Here is a 16,762-nt window from a genome sequence, read left to right on the forward strand (position 1 = left end):
AATTGTCGTTATTTGAAAATTAGCTGCGCCCCACGGTTTCACCTGCGTTGCTCCGCTCCTGTTGGTCTTAGCGTGATGATATATCGCCTATAGCCTTCCTGAAAGAAAAAAAGAAAGAATTTTTCAAATCGGACCAGTAGTTTCTGAGATTAACGCGTTCAAACAAACAAACAATTAGATTACTATAATACGAATATTGAGTTGCTCTACTTGACTTAGCTGCAGTAAAATATATGGGACAAAACGAAATAATTTTAATCAATTTTCTATACAGTTGACATGGTGGTGTACAATTTAATAATAGATTTTTTGTTAAGTATTTCAAGAAATATGTTCTTGTCTTGAATATTTTTTTTTAATAAACCACTACCAGATACTAAAGGTTACGTAACAGTACAAAGGGTATTATTATTTATTAGGAAATATGTAAGTTAGCTAGAAAAATAGTATGCCTTTATTTTTTTATTTATTTCATTTATTTTAGATTAATTTAATATATATTTGTTAGTAAAATTTATAAAAATATATCAAAAGATGCAAATCTACGTTCAGCGTATAGTATTATAATATCCGTGGTTCACCGTTCAGCTATCTTTCAAATGAATAATGTATTCCCGCAAGCTATTTCACCGTTTTTCTTATTATTTTTGGATCTTTTTGTTATCCGTAGATTCATACGTCCCAATTTAGGAATGTTTTCGAATATCCTCAGGCTGTATCTATGTTATTAAATTTTTATCCGTTAGAAGTAAAAAGTGGATACAAGGTGGATACCGAATTTACAAAACCCATTTAATTAATAGTGGCTGTTATGGTATCGTTCCTAAAATTGATTAACTTTCTTTATTTTTTATTAATTTTGTTATAATAATTACGTAGGCAACGAATTTAATTTATAAAGCTTTTTAAAATTGTTAATTTATTTGGAAACATGTCAATGATGTCAAACGTATAATGTAAATTTTCCATTCCTCTAAATTACTAAAGAAATATTTATCAGCGAAAATTAATTGAATATTTTGAATGTATCCTAAATAATGAATATAATATGGTTGCTCTTTGATGTTATTTTAGCCCATGTCTAGTCTTATTACGTTCAAATGAAATTACTGGCTGTACTTAAATAATTGAATTATTAAATATATTTTTGAAGAAAAATAATAAAAACAATTAACTATGCTAGTTACAACTTAGTTACAGTACCAACTACTAATTCTAATAAGCTTGCTCGAAAAAATAAATACAAATACTGTGTCTATATTTTTTTACAACTTTTACACCTAAGTATAGGAAAAATCGTACGATGATTAATTTTTAATTTTAGTGGGATACAATTGCAAATATTATATTATGCTAAATTGTTTCTATTATTTCTCTTCTCTACTTAATATGTTAGTTTTCAATTAGGACAGAATTTTTCAAATAAAAAATATGCTCCGCCGTAACAGCTATTCGCTGCCGTGACCAGGATTCGAACCTGGGTTACTACGGCCACAACGTAGGGTCCTAACCACTAGACGATCACGGCTACCGGAGCGGATACCTTTCTCTACCAACATTTAAGTTTTATTCTTTGATGTTACCCTACAAAATTAAAAACGAAGTAAAAGTTAAGAAATAAGGTCATTTTAAAATAGTCGGATTGCACCTTGCAGTTATTTGTACGTGACCGTATCAAATTGTACGTAAAAATAAGAATAAGATTGATCTCTTTAGTGTACCATTCATCTGCTTCAGTAGCCGTGATCGTCTAGTGGTTAGGACCCTACGTTGTGGCCGTAGTAACCCAGGTTCGAATCCTGGTCACGGCAGCGAACAGCTGTTACGGAGAAGCATATTTTTTGTTATAATTGATTTATTTAAAAATTATAAACCGCCAAGTGCTTTTTATGCCGTGGCTATTTTTAAACGATTTGCAATAAACAGTACACTTCCCACTTATTTGAAATTGAAAGATTTCAAACAAAAAATAACATCAAAATCGGTTAATCCGTTCGGGAGCTATGATGCCCATGTATGCCACTAACAAACACCACACACACGCATACTATACGTACGCAAATACGTTAAGCTTATAAAACCAAATCGTTGTGCGATGGTGGTTAAAAATGTATGTAATCTTATATATAAAAATGAATCGCAAAATGTGTTGGTAAGCGCATAACTCGAGAACGGCTGAACCGATTTCGATAATTCTTTTTTTATTATATTCCTTGAAGTACGAGGATGGTTCTTATGTAGAGAAAACGTAAATATGTACCACGGGCGAAGCCGGGGCGGACCGCTAGTATTAGATAGAGTTAAACTCTACCATATAAACTATGATACTACAAATTAATAGCAGCTCTCTATCTATATCTCTATCTCTATAACCAGGAAAATCCTGTGCACTCTTACAAAACACAAACAAATGAAAAATGCTGACGTAATTCCTTCCCAGTACCCTTGAATCAGAAGCCTTCAGATTTGCTCATCATGCCTATCATTTACACCCTTGCGAAAGGTTGTGAACTTTGACTAATCTTGAGGGTTTAAGGGTTTGATCCAATAGCCATCCATCCCAGGCATGATATATATATTTTCCATTATATATCAGGTTCTTTAGGATATCATGTAAATATTTTACTTGGTAAACAAGTTCAGAGAGGAAAATAATGCAAAACCAAATCGAATGAAATTGATTATTATAGGAACATGGGACGACAAATCTTTCGTTCGTTACAGTATATAAATATAATTTTACCTTTTTGTAATTTGTTATGTATAGCAAATATAAACAATCGAGCAATCGTTGGATCGTACTTGAAATATTGCACATATATAATTATTTATTTGTATACAGTCGTATTGTTAACACTACAATTTATAAGTCGCCTGAAGTTCTATGTTGTTGCGGACATGTTAGTTTCCTTACTATGTTTTCTTTTAATGGTTTTATTTAATTGGAAAAATGTTGGAGTAGCGATTATTAGGGTGGTTAATCCATACTAATATTATAAATGCGAAAGTAACTCTGTCTGTCTGTCTGTTACTCAATCACGCCTAAACTACTGAACCACTTTACATGAAATTTGGTGTGGAGATATTTTGATACCCGAGAAAGGACATAGGATAGGTTTATCCTGGAAATCCTACGGGAACGGGTTTTTCTTGAAACGCGGGCGAAGCCGCGGGCGGAAAGCTAGTGGGCACATAAATTGAAAACCAATGCTTTTTTACAAGCCATTCTAGCTTCAAACTCTCGCCTTTTTGGGAATGTAAGGCTATCCACCTTATCCACCAAGCCACTACAGCTCTAAATTCATAATATAAAATTATTTTTCCTGGGCTAAGTGATTGGTTGATAGAAAATTTGTGGATAAATGATGTGTAAGGTAAATGTAATATTTGCGAATTTGATGAAATATTTTGCCTAAATTTATTTAGATAGGACGGGAATATCAACATGAAAAATATTAATTGTATCATAAAAAGTATTAAAACAATATGTTGTTATACAAGTGTGTTTTCTTTGTAATCTAATAAAAATATACATAATACAATCAATAATTTGTTTATAGTAATTAGAAAGTGAAATTAGTGTCACATGTGTCATGAAATGCTTCTAAATTCATAAGAAATATACGTACCATTCCTTTGTAATATTTGGAAGACGATAGAAACATTATAATTTTACAATCAATTTTACTCATCTTTTATCTGAAATACAACTTTCTTTTTAAAGATGGTTCGAATCATCCTAATACCTCATTATTAATTTCATAATCGGATAATGCCAAGATAAAGTGATATACAGATAATCTTTAGATTACGTTTTAAATAACATTTCATGAGATATTAATTAAAAATTTAATTGGAATTAACGTTTGTATCAGAGCAGGGTATTATAATTGAACGTAGATTTAATTATGCTTTTGTTCAGGATGAAAATTCTGTCTTTGGCAAGTTTTATATTGACTCTTTTTGTATGAGAGCATTTTTAAAATTAGTTCATGATATTTGACATTCAATTGTAAAAACTTTTATTTGTTTATTTAATATTTTATAATTGATTGTAACACACAACGCACTAACAAAAATATTACAAGTATACAAGAGGCATAATACTGTGTATACCTAAGGCGACCTAATCGCTCATCTAACGGTATTTTCCAGGCTGCCAAACGTAACATGAACAACAAAAAAATATATTTTAGTATGCAATAAGAACTGAAAATATTTACATGTCTGTAACGACCAAGATGTTTAAAATATAACAAAGTCTTATCTTTTGCTTTATATTCTAACGAGAGTCATTAAAGTAATAAAATGGTAATCTTATTTTGCAGGCGTGGCCCGTAGGCTATGGCATAAGTGGAGGGATTATGAAAAATAATATGATTAAAGTATGTATTATAAGAGTTGGCGTATAAACATAATGATGTTTTTCCTTGAGTTTGATTTTACGTGAGCATTATACGTTTAGAAATTAAAGATTTTAACGGGTTTTAAACGCGATTTACTCATTATATTTAAATTCCAATCTTTTATTTCTTAATAAAACCTAAAGATGTATTCATGATTGAAACACATAAATCAAAATAACTTCTCAGTGTTTATAAAGACTATCAACCTATTCCTGGACGGCTCTACATTTTTTAACCATTATTTTTTGGAAAATGTGTTGTTCCAAAATAAAAAAAATACAAAAAATAAGCTCCGCCGTAACAGCTATTCGCTGCCGTGACCAGGATTCGAACCTGGGTTACTACGGCCACAACGTAGGGTCCTAACCACTAGACGATCACGGCTACCGGAGCGGATACCTTACACAGATAATAAATCAATTGCATTCAACATCATTTTAATCCGTCAAAAATTAAATAACCAACTACCCGAATAAATTGTTCGAGAAAGTGAACATTTTTATATAGTCGGGTTATACTTGATGAAGTTGGTTGGCCAAAAAGAACATAAATTGTATCTATTGTGTAACGGCGCTTGCAGTGACCGCAACTAATTCAGATAAAAGTAAAAGTATAGAGCAATTTGGTAAATACAGCATCCGCTCCAATAGCCGTGATCGTCTAGTGGTTAGGACCCTACGTTGTGGCCGTAGTAACCCAGGTTCGAATCCTGGTCACGGCAGCGAATAGCTGTTACGGCGGTTCATTTTTTTTCTATGTGTGTCCTAACTTTTCTGATAAAATTCACTTATTATCAAACAAGAAAATGTATTGCATTTTTTCAATGTGTATTCTTAAGGTACAAACACTTGTTATTATTAAACAAGAATATATTTTACAATTACTTAACTAGCTTTTGCTCGCAGCTTCGCTCGCGAGGTCAAAGGAAAACCTGCACAGTTCCCCTTGCCTGTGAGATTTTCGTCATAAAAACTACATGTGTGCCAAATTTCATGAAAATCATTTTCGCCTTATTTTTGCTGTTTTTGCGTGAATATAATGAGTAGATAACTGATTCATATATGCACTTATGAAAATATGCCATTGAAGATTAATATTGTTTTCATTTCTTTCGTTGTTTGAAAGAGTATTGTAATCGCCCACATTATTGTTGAATTTTCTGTCATGTGTTGAAGCAAAGAAATTATTGGAAAATACACAAAAGACTCCGAAGGGCGAAGGTCAGAAACAATTTGTGGGCCCACGCACATCATGTAAGGGTTTAAATTTAAGTAATGAATTAGTTGCTTTAATCTTTTAATGCCCGCATTTTCAATCCTTGGTTAAAACTGATCCCTACACAATAATTTTAAATATGTCGCCTGTAAAATGTCATCAACTCCTAATGGTTTTTTAATTCAACAAATAATTTTAACTAAGTATTGAAAAATCTAATCTTTATTTATTTTTATATTGAAAAATCAGTGGTTAGTCATTTAATTCAAATTACTACCTTCTATATTATCATGGTTGTCTTACTGATCATTGATGGGATATGATTGATAGCTTCAGAGGTCAAAGGTCAATTGTGTATTTCAGTAAACAGACGAGCCAGAGCTTGAATAACGAAGCCATATTGTGTAGTATATTATATAGAGTATACTCTCTCTCTCTCGGAGCTATATTGCTTCGAGGACAATCCATAGAAAGTAATTATTCTGATAGTATAATAAATGTATCAATCGAATGAAGAACTTAAATAAATACCATTTATTCTGAACGAAAAAAAAATATTTATTTAATACCACTGGTCAATAGAAAACAAGCACAAAAATCTTAACTTGTACAGAGGAACTTACTGTTTGCGCTTGTGAAAAAAAAGTATTAATTACCTAGTTTACTGGTGGTACTTAATTAAGCATGTGCGCACATATTGCGCAGCGCTGATTTTCAGGAGATCGTTGTTAACAATCAAAAGAAGAATCAATTATAATCTATGATCATTCTATTTGGAATATTTTATCACAAGTATTTGAAAAATAAGTTACTATATCCAGGAGTAACCCATTGTTGTTTCAAAATAAGGATTAATTATGCATCACGCGTGATGCATCTAATCCTTAATCCACACATATAGGTACTTTAAAAAGAAGCCATGAATCGTCTTTAAATACATAATTCATGGCTTTTTGAAGTTCCTATATTTACAGATTATGGGAGACTAGCTTTCCGCCCGCGGCTTCGCCCGTGTTTTCCAAGAAAAATCCGCATAGTTCCCGTTCCCGTGGGATTTCAGGGGATTTCTATTTTATGTGTTATTCCAAGTTACCCTCTATATGTGTGCTAAATTTCATTATAATCGGTTCAGTAGTTTTTTCGTGAAAGAGTAACAAACATAAACTTAACACATCCATCCTCACAAACTTTCGCATTTATAATATTAGTAGGATAGGATAGGATATAAGTTTATTTATACAAGTTGTCTTCCCGTAAATGTAACATGTTCAACGTTGTGGGCTTTGGAACATGGCCAAAATTGTATTACATAAGGTTATATCAATAGCTATTGATTCCCATTGTTGTATATTACAGTACACGATAATTCTACATTAAGTACTTCAGATAAATTGTTATATCCGAAGCACTGAATGTAAATAAAATGTAAATTTATCTCAATGTTAAATGTCATTATGAAAATAGGAATTTACCGAGACTTAAAAAACGTAGAGAAATGAGCAGAGAGAAGCGTAAAAAAGGTTTTTAAGTACCAATATATCGCGTAAAACCAAACACAAGAAAATAATTAAGATAAGTGTTATATTAGACTATAAAACAGTCATTTGAGACTATTATATAATATCACTATCTTTCAAATTCAAGTATTATAAATTATAATTTCCTTTAGTTTCCCACAAAAAGGCAAAATACAATCCAGCATAAAAATATCTACATTACCTTAGACTACGCAATGTTTTTCATATATCCACATATACTAATTCTAACACGAATAAGAATTATTAATCAGCATTCACGCAATATTGCAAACCAAATCCCCTGTTACGTATGAGGTGTCACAGAGAGCTCATGAAACCGCAGCAAAGCAGAGATTCAATCACTTTAATCTGTCACTACAATAAGCTTCACCCAAGAAGCTTATATCTAATACACTGGAGATTTCAGTATGAACATTTACTTGTAACAAGAAAATATGACCTTGAATGACGCCTGTATGTTTCTTTATCTCTCTCACACCTAAATAACTACCTAGGTGTGAAAGGGATAATAAAACATACAGGCGTCATTCAACGTCATATTTTCTTGTTACAAGTTAATGTTCATACTAAAATCTCCAGTGTTATAGATATAAGCTTCTTGGCTTCACCTTTAGAATTAACATAGACCACAGATTATAAACTAGTAGGTACACTAGACTCAGGCATAGAAAGTACGTGATTTTCGTAAAATTAATTAAAATGTTTTCTTTTTGTTGTGAAACTTCTTTATCGTGGTTGGAAAAAAATTTAGTGTAACATTTTTTCGTTACGCGTGACATTTTTCCGTTACACGCCATCTTTTTTTCTCCTACCACGCGTGATTTAAAATTTCATTAGAATTAAAATTTCTGTACAGTAGCATATAGTAGGTACCATTTTTTTTTTGAAAAATAAGGTCATAAAGATGTTTCACTTCTTACGTGTGTACACTATTATACGCACACATTTTTATTCGCTAAAGAAACGTCGCTCTTTGTATAGAATTGTGATTTATAAAAGTTCTGTTACTGTAGTTAGAGACTAAAGTATAAAATAAATATTCGTAAATAATATAAAATATAATGATTGAAGGGACTACTGGGTAGAGAGAATAATTTTGTTGTTAAAATGGTCCAAAACTAATATTTATATTGTAACATTAGAGAAGGGTCGACCTTTTGTTGCTTCATTAACGTAGCAAAACAAAGTGTTTTAGTGTTGTATAAATTAATGATTTAAACATTTTACCGTGTAGCGTTTGTGTTAAATTACTATCGCGTTACAAATTTGCCGACCCTTTTGACGTAGCTTGTATCCTCGGGCGTAGAACGTAGCAAGTCCGTAGCATTCGTAGAGGGGAAAAAATTAAAGACAAAACATTAAAAGGTAATCTTAAACAGCATTAAATGAGAAAGAACACTTTTTCCTTGTACTTTGAAGCAATTTTTTGCAATAAAAGTAAAAATGCTGAAAATGTAGAAACTTTTAAGCTTACAATTCGTCAGTGAACACTTTATTTTGAAGCGACGATTATAGCATTATCATCCGCTTTGTGGCGTCTTATAATGTAGATTTTCCACTCGAAAGAACTAAAGACTTTGTGACAGTGTGACGAAACCACATATAACCCGTTCAAATTGCATCACCATTATCTTCGTATTATATCACATGTGAAAATCAGTCAAGCATTCCACGTCGGTTAATATCAACGCGTGAAAATCGAACGGCGACTCGGCAAGATACACGACTTTTATGAACACATAAAAGCGACCCATATTCAAAGGGGTTTGTTTACGTGGAAATGTCCAATGTGAACATACCCTACAGGATTCCTCGCCAGTGTATCCACGACTCCCGAGCGGTGAGGACGTGTCCCAGGAGCAATTTTCTATTTTCAAACGGCGCGAAAACATGAATGTTAACGTATTTTGCTAAATTGTATCTTGTAAACATTTTCACAAATCTATCTATGTTTCGATGTGTTTTCACCCTGTAATTATTACTAAGATATATATTTGTTCTTAAAGTGTTTTGGAGGCAAAGTTTATTTTTCTTAATGCGTGTCCCAAGTGCTACGAATTTCTAAGATGTAAGATTGTTTCCGAGATGAACTTCCACAAGCACCCAGAGAGCGGATTATCATATTTTATAAGGTAAATGGTGATATATTTTTAGAAGTAACAATACTACTAAAATGTAGAGCACCCTGTTTCTCATTAACTCTACAAATGATACTATAATTTTTATTATTTTAATAAATTACAAATATTTGTTTGTTTTTCTTCAGTATAAAAATTCTGTGTATTCATGTAAGTACTAAAAAAAGCTTATAATATAAGCTCTACATAACTGTAAATGATATAAATAACGCTATAATATGACTAAGATACAAAGTGTCATGTACACAATAATAATATATTTTAATTCTATATAATTTATGTGATATAAAAGTTTAGGGTCGAGACCCTCATTCTCATTAAATTGAGTCTCACAAAATATTAAATTACACACATAAACTTTTTGGACACCTGTAGGGCGTGAAGTTATATTATGGAATTTTAAGCTTTGCGTATTTACTCATGTTCTTGTATTGGTAATAATTATTATAGACTAGCTGTGCCCGCGACTTCGTCCGCGTGGAATAGTGACTGCATAGTAGTTACTACTTAACACACAATTATTGAGTAAACACGTCTTGAAACACGTACTATCATATACAACTAAATTATAAGTACTTACACATTATTATAAAGTTAAGAAATAAAATAAATAATAACACAAAAGAACTGTTAGTAAAATTTATTACTAAACTGAGCTATAAAACTTAGGTACAGAAGAGTTCAAAATTTCCAGGATGTGGTTCTTCTCCCGCTCCCATATTCCTTCTACTTTCACAGACTTTAAACTTTTCCCTTTCACCCCTAGTAAATGGCAGAACCGATTTTGATCTAAATTCTAAACCATGTCTAATCATACCTATATATTATGTACATGTCATATCCTTTCGTTTGGTACTCCATTTGGATTATACAGTATCCCCACTATCACCCCAAGGTGCCCTATATGTAATAAACAGATTAACCAATTTTGATAAAAATTGACTAATTGTAATTCACACGTCATTTGATATGCCGCTTGATTATATTATTTGACCACATTCGATTATTCATTCCCACTTTTACCGCTATAAATCAATAAATGGATGAACCGATTTTGATTGAATATGCCTCATCATACTTCTCACGTCAGGTCATGCCCTTTCATTTGATATGCCACTTGGGTATATTATTTGACAACTTTTATTCCCACTTTTATACCTATATCCAATAAATGGATGAACCAATTTTGATAAAATATATGTCTTATTGTACTTTACACGTCATGTCTTTCTTTAGATAAGTCACTTGAGTATATTTGATAAAATTTATTTATTTATTCCCACTTTTACCCCTATATCAAATAAATGGATGAACCGATTTTGATAACATTTGACTACTTAATTGTTTCTGACAGGTCGTCTTTTTTCATTTGATATATCACTTGGGTATAACAGACAGCATTCGTTTTTCTCATTCCCACTTTTGCCCTACATATAATTATTGGATGAACCGATTTTGATTAAATATGCCTCATTATACTTCTCACGTCAGGTCATGCCCTTTCATTTGATATGCCACTTGGGTATATTCGACAACTTTTATTCCCACTTTTATACCTAAATATTATATCCAATAAATGGATGAACCAATTTTGATAAAATATTATGTCTTATTGTACTTTACACGTCATGTCTTTCATGAGATACGTCACTTGAGTATATTTGATAAAATTTATTTATTTATTCCCACTTTAACCCCTATATCAAATAAATTGATGAACCGATTTTGATATAATTTGACTTGTTGTTACTGACAGGTCGTCTTTTTTCATTTGATATATCACTTGTATAACAGACAACATTCGTTTTTTTCATTCCCACTTTTACCCCTCTACTATATAATAAATGGATGAACCGATTTTGATTAAATACCTATGCCTCATTATACTTCTCACGTCAGGTCATGCCCTTTCATTTGATATGCCACTTAGGTATATTTGACAACTTTTATTGCCACTTTTATCCAATAAATGGATGAACCAATTTTGATAAAATATGTCTTATTGTACTTTACACGTCATGTCTTTTATTAGATACGTCACTTGAGTATATTTGATAAAATTCATTTATTTATTCCCACTTTTACCCCTATATCAAATAAATGGATGAACCGATTTTGATAAAATTTGACTAATTGTTTCTGACATGTCGTCTATTTTCATTTGATATATCACTTGGGTATAACCTACAACCTACATTAACAACTAACATTCGTTTTTTTCATTCCCACTTACCCCTAAATAATATAATAAACAACTAATGTAACAAAAAAACGCATCTAATTCGTATTACCCGTTAGCGAGCTACGGTGGCACAGACAGACACGCAATACACACATAGCGGACATAACACCCCACTTTTTGCGTCGGGGGTTAAAAATATAATACCTACGACATAATTTCAAAGACCTTTTATATAGAAAATTTACCTAGAAGTAACCATAATGCTATTCGTGCAGGTTTTAGACTTATGAGCAAAAATCTAAATAAAGTTCCTTTGACCCCCCCTACTACCCCCTCAGCATAACCACCCCCCCCCACGCTTTGGAACTTTCGATATGATCATCTGGACATGTCAAGGAATAACTTTAGCGTATAATCATCATCAATACATATAATAAAATTCTAGAAAAGTGGTGTCTGTACAATGAAAATATGTAAAAAAAAATTAGCAGGGGTTATTACTAAATCGATCCCAAACCCAAAACTGTCGTTAAAAAATTTTTTGTCTGTTTGTCTGTTTGTCTGTATGTTTGAACACGCTAATCTCAGAAACGGCTTATCCGATTTAAATGCGGTTTTCACTAATATATTGTGGTAAGCTTCATTTAACATTTAGTGTTTATTTCATGTCAATCGGTTCATAAATAAAAAAGTTATGACCATTTAAGTAATCACAGCGAACATTTGCTAAGGCATTCTATACATGAATTACTTTATTACGTAAATTATACGCTAAAGTTATTCCTTGACATGTCCAGATGATCATATCGAAAGTTCCAAAGCGTGGGGGGGGGGTGGTTATGCTGAGGGGGTAGTAGGGGGGGTCAAAGGAACTTTATTTAGATTTTTGCTCATAAGTCTAAAACCTGCACGAATAGCATTATGGTTACTTCTAGGTAAATTTTCTATATAAAAGGTCTTTGAAATTATGTCGTAGGTATTATATTTTTAACCCCCGACGCAAAAAGTGGGGTGTTATGTCCGCTATGTGTGTATTGCGTGTCTGTCTGTGCCACCGTAGCTCGCTAACGGGTAATACGAATTAGATGCGTTTTTTTGTTACATTAGTTGTTTATTATATTATTTAGGGGTAAGTGGGAATGAAAAAAACGAATGTTAGTTGTTAATGTAGGTTGTAGGTTATACCCAAGTGATATATCAAATGAAAATAGACGACATGTCAGAAACAATTAGTCAAATTTTATCAAAATCGGTTCATCCATTTATTTGATATAGGGGTAAAAGTGGGAATAAATAAATGAATTTTATCAAATATACTCAAGTGACGTATCTAATAAAAGACATGACGTGTAAAGTACAATAAGACATATTTTATCAAAATTGGTTCATCCATTTATTGGATAAAAGTGGCAATAAAAGTTGTCAAATATACCTAAGTGGCATATCAAATGAAAGGGCATGACCTGACGTGAGAAGTATAATGAGGCATAGGTATTTAATCAAAATCGGTTCATCCATTTATTATATAGTAGAGGGGTAAAAGTGGGAATGAAAAAAACGAATGTTGTCTGTTATACAAGTGATATATCAAATGAAAAAAGACGACCTGTCAGTAACAACAAGTCAAATTATATCAAAATCGGTTCATCAATTTATTTGATATAGGGGTTAAAGTGGGAATAAATAAATAAATTTTATCAAATATACTCAAGTGACGTATCTCATGAAAGACATGACGTGTAAAGTACAATAAGACATAATATTTTATCAAAATTGGTTCATCCATTTATTGGATATAATATTTAGGTATAAAAGTGGGAATAAAAGTTGTCGAATATACCCAAGTGGCATATCAAATGAAAGGGCATGACCTGACGTGAGAAGTATAATGAGGCATATTTAATCAAAATCGGTTCATCCAATAATTATATGTAGGGCAAAAGTGGGAATGAGAAAAACGAATGCTGTCTGTTATACCCAAGTGATATATCAAATGAAAAAAGACGACCTGTCAGAAACAATTAAGTAGTCAAATGTTATCAAAATCGGTTCATCCATTTATTTGATATAGGGGTAAAAGTGGGAATAAATAAATAAATTTTATCAAATATACTCAAGTGACTTATCTAAAGAAAGACATGACGTGTAAAGTACAATAAGACATATATTTTATCAAAATTGGTTCATCCATTTATTGGATATAGGTATAAAAGTGGGAATAAAAGTTGTCAAATAATATACCCAAGTGGCATATCAAATGAAAGGGCATGACCTGACGTGAGAAGTATGATGAGGCATATTCAATCAAAATCGGTTCATCCATTTATTGATTTATAGCGGTAAAAGTGGGAATGAATAATCGAATGTGGTCAAATAATATAATCAAGCGGCATATCAAATGACGTGTGAATTACAATTAGTCAATTTTTATCAAAATTGGTTAATCTGTTTATTACATATAGGGCACCTTGGGGTGATAGTGGGGATACTGTATAATCCAAATGGAGTACCAAACGAAAGGATATGACATGTACATAATATATAGGTATGATTAGACATGGTTTAGAATTTAGATCAAAATCGGTTCTGCCATTTACTAGGGGTGAAAGGGAAAAGTTTAAAGTCTGTGAAAGTAGAAGGAATATGGGAGCGGGAGAAGAACCACATCCTGGAAATTTTGAACTCTTCTGTACCTAAGTTTTATAGCTCAGTTTAGTAATAAATTTTACTAACAGTTCTTTTGTGTTATTATTTATTTTATTTCTTAACTTTATAATAATGTGTAAGTACTTATAATTTAGTTGTATATGATAGTACGTGTTTCAAGACGTGTTTACTCAATAATTGTGTGTTAAGTAGTAACTACTATGCAGTCACTATTCCACGCGGACGAAGTCGCGGGCACAGCTAGTTTACGTAATAAAGTAATTCATGTATAGAATGCCTTAGCAAATGTTCGCTGTGATTACTTAAATGGTCATAACTTTTTTATTTATGAACCGATTGACATGAAATAAACACTAAATGTTAAATGAAGCTTACCACAATATATTAGTGAAAACCGCATTTAAATCGGATAAGCCGTTTCTGAGATTAGCGTGTTCAAACATACAGACAAACAGACAAACAGACAAAAAATTTTTTAACGACAGTTTTGGGTTTGGGATCGATTTAGTAATAACCCCTGCTAATTTTTTTTTACATATTTTCATTGTACAGACACCACTTTTCTAGAATTTTATTATATGTATTGATGATTTAGCACTATAGCTGTAGAGTCATTTTAATAGGCCACATTTGACAGTTCAACAAAATTCAACAACGTAACCTAGTAACGAAGACGAATTACATGATATTTCGTTTTGTTAGAACTGCACATTTGCTTAACTTTTTTCAATTACGTTATAATTAACCAGAAAATATTTCAGTTGCGATTGTGATTTATAGGATGTTTCTTCTGAGGCTTACCTACTTCGTCTCTTGTTGTTATTTACAGAATAATTATTCATTATTATATAAGTTTATTTATGAAGCCAAACGTTAATTCCCAAGCAAATAAATATCATATTTTACGCTAAAAGCATTGTAATATTCATTTATTTAATAAGGGATGTAGCGAATTTTAGGGATCAAAACAATGGTCTATAAAGCACTTTAATAATTATTGTTATGATAAAATGGTCTGAAATCGTTAGGATAACTCAAATTTATTAGCACGCTTTAATTGTCTATCTTAATAGAAATTATTTATTACATTAAATTATTTATTAGATATTATTGATAAAAAATGTAATAAGATCCAACACGATGCTTACAATTGCAAATATTTTTGAAGTGAAACTTCTTTAGGCGCGTTGAGAGTAAAATTTCAAGGTCCCGTCATGGCAATACCGTTACGAAGTCGCAATACCATCACGTCATGGAGTAAGGCGACGATTTTGGTATCTTTGAACCTTGCCAAAGAAGTTTAACTTCTGTCACGTGTGCTAGACACACACGCTCTTTTTTGTTTTTGATTTTTTCAATATTTTCGTCAAGTATTCTACCAAATAATATAATATGATTTAATAGATACATAATATATTAGATTAGTGCTCGTGTGAGAGCAATCGTGAGCTTTTGTTAAACACGAATATATTGTTTTTAAACATTGAATGTATCTTCAAATGTTTCAGAATTGCTTCAATAGCTCGATTTATTGTTTCAATTAATTCGTTCGTTTCATATTGTTAGAATAAGGTCAATTGCAAATGTTTCCCGATACATGAACTTTTTTATAGTTTTTTTTTATTTTCTAACGTACGTAATGTTAAATTTATTTGTACCATTTCTTCCACTGTTTCTATTTTATTTTAAAATGCAGTGTAAAAAGCAACAACACAAAATAAAACTTAGTATATTATATGAATAAACTTTAAATTTTAATCACTCATTATTGTAAAATTTATCATTCGTATAAACTTAGTCTTGTCATAAGAACTTATTAGGCAAAAATATTTCTTGATGTCATTGACAAAACTTAATAATAACAGGGCACAGTCTGGCTACAGTAGGTTCAATCTCCAATAAACAGATTGTTAGTTACATTTACATTTTCATCAATAAACGTCGATATAATTTGAACATCCCATATCTCTCAGTTATTAAATATGACAGCGTCAGAAAGCATTACCCGACGCATTACCACACTCATGTAGCAAAATTGTAAATTGAAATTTAATTTTAATTTCTGAAATTTATTGTCACATTGAGCTAATTTATTGTACATGCGTGTGAATTCATTGTTTCAAATTCGTTGGAGATGTGATGAACAGAAATAAATGAAGGTTTCATAAACGGAATAATGGTTAACAAAATGTGTAGAATTTAGTCGTTTTTGTTTAGTGCATTTTGTTTCATTTTGTCGGTCATATGTCGGAAATTATTGCGTTTAAACAGAGATAGTAAAGACTGGATTTGATAAAATAGTACGTGGTTTTTTGCCACTTTTTTATAGTATGGAATACACTATTGAATTTTAAAATGAAATATCTAAAGGTGAGTCAGGATTTCATACACGATATATTCGAGACAGTATAAATAGATCAATTATTCGCAAAGGGTTTATCCCAAAGATAAATTAGTACCTACATACAACTAAAATCGGATAATATTTGACAGTACACGTCAGACAATTCAAATAGTCGGTTTAGTTTCAAACTAAATAATTAATCATATAGTATAAGGCCTAGTTTAACAGCTTAAAGTACAAAACCCTAAAATTTGATGTGGATCCTTTCAAAC

The 16,762-nt window shown here is 31.5% G+C and overlaps 1 protein-coding gene and 4 non-coding genes across 5 annotated transcripts in view; 3 read left to right on the forward strand and 2 right to left on the reverse strand.

The window, feature by feature from the left end:
- Window positions 1-1,456: 1,456 nt before the first annotated feature.
- Window positions 1,457-1,528, reverse strand: TRNAH-GUG (transfer RNA histidin (anticodon GUG)). Its single transcript has one exon. It is a non-coding gene; the product is annotated as a tRNA-His (tRNA).
- Window positions 1,529-1,739: 211 nt separating this feature from the next.
- Window positions 1,740-1,811, forward strand: TRNAH-GUG (transfer RNA histidin (anticodon GUG)). The gene has a single exon. It is a non-coding gene; the product is annotated as a tRNA-His (tRNA).
- A 2,907-nt stretch (window positions 1,812-4,718) lies between these two features.
- Window positions 4,719-4,790, reverse strand: TRNAH-GUG (transfer RNA histidin (anticodon GUG)). Its single transcript has one exon. It is a non-coding gene; the product is annotated as a tRNA-His (tRNA).
- A 265-nt stretch (window positions 4,791-5,055) lies between these two features.
- TRNAH-GUG (transfer RNA histidin (anticodon GUG)) lies at window positions 5,056-5,127 on the forward strand. Its single transcript has one exon. It is a non-coding gene; the product is annotated as a tRNA-His (tRNA).
- A 3,742-nt stretch (window positions 5,128-8,869) lies between these two features.
- LOC149487449 (uncharacterized) overlaps window positions 8,870-16,762 on the forward strand; it is a 93,419-nt gene continuing 85,526 nt past the window's right edge. The window contains exon 1 of the mRNA XM_089696011.1: window positions 8,870-9,291. The gene's annotated coding sequence lies outside the window, so the exon portion shown is untranslated. The remainder of the gene's footprint in view (window positions 9,292-16,762) is intronic.

This window comes from Colias philodice, chromosome 6, assembly GCF_061535455.1.
Source record: "Colias philodice isolate Cphi_HAF_F1 chromosome 6, ilColPhil1 Martin Lab GWU primary, whole genome shotgun sequence".
NCBI lineage: Eukaryota > Metazoa > Arthropoda > Insecta > Lepidoptera > Pieridae > Colias > Colias philodice.